Genomic DNA, 5,818 nt, shown 5'->3' with positions numbered 1-5,818 from the left:
ACAGAGCATAAACGATTCTAATCATTTGAACAATAACTTTAATATGATTAATTGTTTATATATGTGTCAAATTAACACAAAAGTTCATATAATTTTTTTTTTGCTTGCATGCACAATCAATTATGATAATTAATATTTTTATATTCAAGTAAAATAAGAAGCTCAAACGCAGTGTAGCGTCTTTAAATAGGAATTTAAAAAAGAAGAATAATTAAGTATTTTTTTTTATAATAATCCTGTAAACATACTTATATTGGGCAGCACACCTTTAATAATTATTATTTTCAAACAGGTCAGTACATTGATGCATTCACACACTCATATCAATTGCTTTACTAAATAAAATGTCTGGCACGAAAGCCCTAAAATATTATTAAGCAGCAGTATGTAAGCTTATAGTAGTAAAGCATTAATATGGATTTTAGACTCAATAGTAGGTGGTACAACAAAAAAAACTGTATAAATCATACAGACACTTGCGTAATATTTGAAATTTACATACTTAACACCATGTGTGGAAAACCTTACACAGATTTTAGTATTATGGAGCTATAAATAACACAAATCAGAGTGCATACTTTTTTTTGTTTGTCACAGACATCTATTAAACAAATAAAAAAAAATCTGTCTTTAACATCAGTACACCATACTGTTGTACATAATCCAAAAAAAAAAACGATAAGGATAATTAACAGTGGGGGGCATTTAGACCAGTTGGTCCATAATTTTGTCAATGTACTATATTCAAATGATCCTGTCCTAAAAAGCGAAACAAATATATAATGATAAAAAATGTGTTTTGATAAAACTTAACACCCTTTGAAAAAGCGAAGGACCTGGAGATTCTGTGGGGAAAGAAATTCACAAATTTGTTGGTGATATTTAACGACTATTCAATCTTTGAAAGGCTTTTAATTCTACAACACCTGGGAGTTTTTTGTTAATTGGAAAGCTTTGGGTCGCTCCACAACTTCCTTAGGGGTGATGTGACCTCATAAAACATAATTACAATTTTTGATTGGTTTAGACTACAAAAGGTCACTTAAAATGTTCTTTAAAGTCAGTGACTAGAGAACTTATTTCATGTAATTTCACTCCAACAAAACGTGTTGTAAAATATACAATGTGTCGATATGGATGCAGATCCATCAAAGCACCAAATAACCATTCAGAAATGTCATGTATTTCAATTCAACGTTGTATTAACAACTTTTGGGTAATATCGGAACAACCAGGTTGGATCATGTGACGGAACATCTGCAATACCTGTACAGACCGGAGCCTCTTGTGTCCTACCAAGTGACCAATATTGGGGGGTGGTGAGAAAGAGTGATATATAAGAACTTACAAAAGTCTGGAAATATGGAAAGTTTAAAACTTAAGAGAGGCAGAAAAACTGTTTTTCTATGGACAAAAAGACAGCCAATCATAGACTATACAATTGAGACTATTTTACGATTTTCAAATGTGAAAATATAAGTTACAATAGATAAAGTAATACCATTTAAAGGCTTTTTCAGCCTATGTATTGAAACTAAAACAATAATGCCATAACATAACCCTTACCAGGCGATACAATTGAAAGTTGTGGTAAGGGAAATTATAGCAGCTGGTGTTAAAAATGGGTTTTTTTTTCTGAAAAAAAATATAACACTGATAGTTTCATAGGTAAAATACTGGTATTTATGGAGAACCGAGAAGAAACCCTGTTCATATCAAAAATACAAATGGTGATACACAGAGGCTTCAGTAACAACAAGAACAACACAAAAGTAGTTAAAACTCGCTCTATCTAAAAATGCCACCCACATGGGTCTGACAATTCCAGATTGATACACCTCATTAACTAATCTACCTGTTTGTCATTAAACAGTGTATAAACAGGGTTATAGAAAATCATGACCCAAAGATATGCGAAGGACATGAATATACAGAATTTGGTGATTTAGAAATTGTTTTTCATATGGACAGTACATCTAATTGACTGGTAGTTACAAATTAATATCACAAACACATCAGGAACAATTATAACCTTCATTGTGTCTCATTCAAACAAAAAATAAAAATGTTAAATTGTACACAATATCAAATTGTAGTAAGACTGAAAAAGGACCTAAACACCAACCAATAAATGATCTCTATGACGTATGTTTTCTTTTCTGTATAATTGGGTTTTTTTCAGAATTATGTCCATTAACAAAAAATATCTACCATTTGAACAGCAACAATTCTGAAAACCGGTAATTTTAATCAAATTTATCAATTAATAAGTCTATTTTTAAAAAAAAGTTAAACAATATTTGCAGAAAAAAAAGAGTATATTAAAACAAATATACTGACGAAGCATAAACAATATTTATTATTTGAACAATAATTGATATTTAATTGTGTCTAATTAACACCAAAAAACATTTAAATCATTTATTTAGATTTCTTTGTCAGCACAATCAGTACCTCATTGAATATAGGGCACAGTGTCATGGATTTTCTTTTTGGTATGTAACTAATTATTTCAAAAACTAGGTTTTTTTTTATACATTTTACAAGTTTATAAACACTATTTCCCTAGGGATGAATGCATAATAAAGTTAAATGGACATGACTACATGATAATTATATGTATATTATTATATAGCATAGGTTTCACAGTTTCTTATTATCAACCAAATCAAAAAAGAATAAGATAGTTACTGGCAAATCTACTTCACACGATCTTCAATACTTAATTAAACTGGCTCCAACTTGAGTGAACAAACTCTTCCATAAGGAGATAAATTGAGCTAAAGGTATTCTTTCTAGGCAGCAAAAATCCAGTCATAATCCCTTTCCTAAAGGGCCATCTCCTTTAAATCTCAGCTCACAACCTGTCTATTGAACAAATGTTTGTATTTATGCTATGAGGGTATCTTCAAAACCAAGAATAATAATGTGAAGGTTAAACTTTTCAGTATATACACTATTTGATTTATATTTAATTTTCTAGATATTGCTTTCATTAGAAACTGAAAATACCATAATTATCAATTCTCTTTATTAATATGTCAAATTATCAATTTGAATTTTAGTAATGATTTCATAAGATAATGCTACGTAAACTTCCTGAAGAGGACATTTCTTTATTTAATTCTGATTATCTCCCTTTGGAATTCTCCCGAAACATAATGAAATCATATTCAAATGATTTTGCCCATGTCATAATTTTAACATCATTACCTGGAGCATTTTCGTTGGCTGTGTCATGCAGGAAATCTATTGTGATGTAATGAATTGATGTCTGGATTTCACAATGCTGTGACTCAATGGCAGCTTCTACTGGATCTTCTACAACAGTTATTATGACATTGGAATTGTTGGAAATGAGGGATCTTTCCTCTGCTTTTCAACCTTTAAATATAATCAAAGTGCCAAGGCCACTCGTAGATGCTGTGAATGAAGGACTCAACAAAGGAATGAAAGCATCGGTTTATCATTTATATAAAATTAGTTTAACACATTGTAGAGTATTGTATTTTAATAATGTACAATGTTAAATTTTGGAGTTAAACAAAAAGATATTTTATTATTTTATTATAATTTAAGTTGATTCAACAAACATAGGTTAAATAGGTTAATGACTGAAATATATTTTATATATTAAAATTTCTTATTTCTAAAATAAGTAGATTTATTAAACCAATAAATCTAGTAAAAAACTTAGTGCCATTTTCGTTTAATGCATGTAAGTAATCGATATACGCATATTAATTATTGAAATTATCAATGTCTCTTTAAAAGTAAGGAAATTAATCATTTAATATCCATTTAATAACAACAGAAATATTGCGATTCTCGGATTATGTAGTGATTTCCTTGTTAGAAAGACTAACAGCTGCTTGCAAGTATATCACTTTGTTATGCCGACTTTTGACTTATAAATCATGGCCAGATACATTTGTCAAATAAAAAGTCATGATTTGGTTACCTATTACAACAATCCTTTGATGTTATGAAACATTGTTGCAAATATGTTTTGTATGTTTGTTTTAAACACGGCTTGAACAAGTCGAACAGCAAGTGCTCTGCAGTGACACTTTCACTACGGTAATATAGAAATGAGGTTTAAAGGGAGGCAACTCCAACTTTCACATCTCTAGTAATTTCATCAGATATAGTTTGGTTAGCTACAGTAATATAGCAGTGTAACGGCCGTCCATGTTTTCAGAAACAAGAGGCCCAGAGGGCCTGTATCGCTCACCTGTTTTTTTTTTGTTTTTTTTTTTTTGAGTAATTCTGTAATTTAGTAATAAGTGATTCAAAAATCACAAAGACTCTAACAATTAGAAAAAATAGCAAATTTGACTCCATGATTTCTTTAATTTTTGAATACCAACCATATAGTGATGCTATAGATACCATACGAATATGCTATCCAATACATAGTTTCAGAGAGGAAGTAATTTATATGAAAATAGTAGCCTTATATAACCTTTTTGTGCCCCGCGCCTAAGGCCCCAGGGGTCAGCCCCATCATTTGTACAATTTTGAATCATCACCCTATAAAGATGCTACCATTGCATTATGAGTGCTATCCCCATGCTTAGTTTTCAGAGAGGAAGTGGTTTATATGGAAATAGCCAAATTGACCCCCTTTTGACCCTGCCCCCTCAGGCCCCCAGGGGGTCAGCCCCATTATTTGTAAAATTTTGAATCCCCACCCTATGAGGATGCTACCATTGCATTATGAGTGCTATCCCATACTTAGTTTTCAGAGAAGAAGTTGTTTATATAGAAAATAGCCAAATTCACCCCTTTTTTAACCCGCCCCTCAGGACCCCGGGGGGTCAGCCGCATCATTTGTACAATTTCGAATCTCCACCCTACATTGATTTGCATACTTGTTAGAGATATTTCCAATAATAGTCTACATACAAAGTTTCATTAAGCTTGGTTCATATTTTCTCAAGGATGTCGCACGACCGACAAAATACTATCACAATAGATCACCATGACCTATAGTCAAGGTGACCTAATGCTGCATGCAATAAGCAGATTCTTAATATCCATCATAACAGCACACGTACATATGTTTTAAACTAAAATACCCACTCAACAATACATCTATTTCTGACATATTATCATATAAGTAACACATGGAATTATAATTGGTTAATTCTTTCTTGGATGGTTTAGAGTTTCACAGTTAGTCTATATGGTACAATTATCACCACATATAAAACAAAATGTGTTTGAATCTTGGTTTTTTTGTCAACAACAAATATTGCATCAAAATAAAATATAGATACCTTTCCACAGCCGTGATTACCAAGTCACAGAGGTCAGAAGTCAGCAACACAACATAGCTTCAGTATATTAAAGAAAATGCAGAAGCGATGACAAGGCAATTCATCGATCTATATCAGTTGGGAATCATGAGCAAAAGGTGGCCTTTGAGTGCATGGTCTGGAAAAAATAAAATTTTCATTATAAATAACATCTTATGTATCACAGATCTTCTTGAGATATAGGTTTTAGATACATTTATCTGTTTATTTGAATTTCCTATGCATTAATAATTTTATACTTAAGTAAGTTTGCAGTGATCAGGTAGATTTTGCTTTATAATTACACTGTAATGATAATATGTACATATTTCAAAAAAACGTTTTTGCATTGCGTTTTGTATACACGTATATATCTATCCGTAAAGAAACATTCTTCCAAGAGAAAAACTGACCTTAATCAAATTGACAACAGACAAAACAAATCACAGCTTTTACCCCTGGTTAGGGTAAAACAGAATTAGAATCTACCTTGAAATGAATGTGAGAGAGAGAGAGAG

General features: G+C 31.2%; 1 long non-coding RNA gene across 1 annotated transcript; it reads right to left on the bottom strand.

Annotated features, from left to right (window-relative positions):
- Nucleotides 1–2,807: 2,807 nt before the first annotated feature.
- LOC138326788 (uncharacterized) lies at nt 2,808–5,358 on the bottom strand. Its single transcript, XR_011208954.1, has 3 exons — nt 5,283–5,358; nt 3,214–3,321; nt 2,808–2,868 (listed from the first exon to the last, which is right to left on the bottom strand). It is a non-coding gene; the product is annotated as an uncharacterized lncRNA (long non-coding RNA).
- Between the last annotated feature and the right edge of the window lie 460 nt (nt 5,359–5,818).

Source organism: Argopecten irradians, chromosome 7 (assembly GCF_041381155.1).
Source record: "Argopecten irradians isolate NY chromosome 7, Ai_NY, whole genome shotgun sequence".
Classification (NCBI taxonomy): Eukaryota; Metazoa; Mollusca; class Bivalvia; order Pectinida; family Pectinidae; genus Argopecten; species Argopecten irradians.
This window is presented reverse-complemented; position numbering and strand designations above follow the sequence as displayed.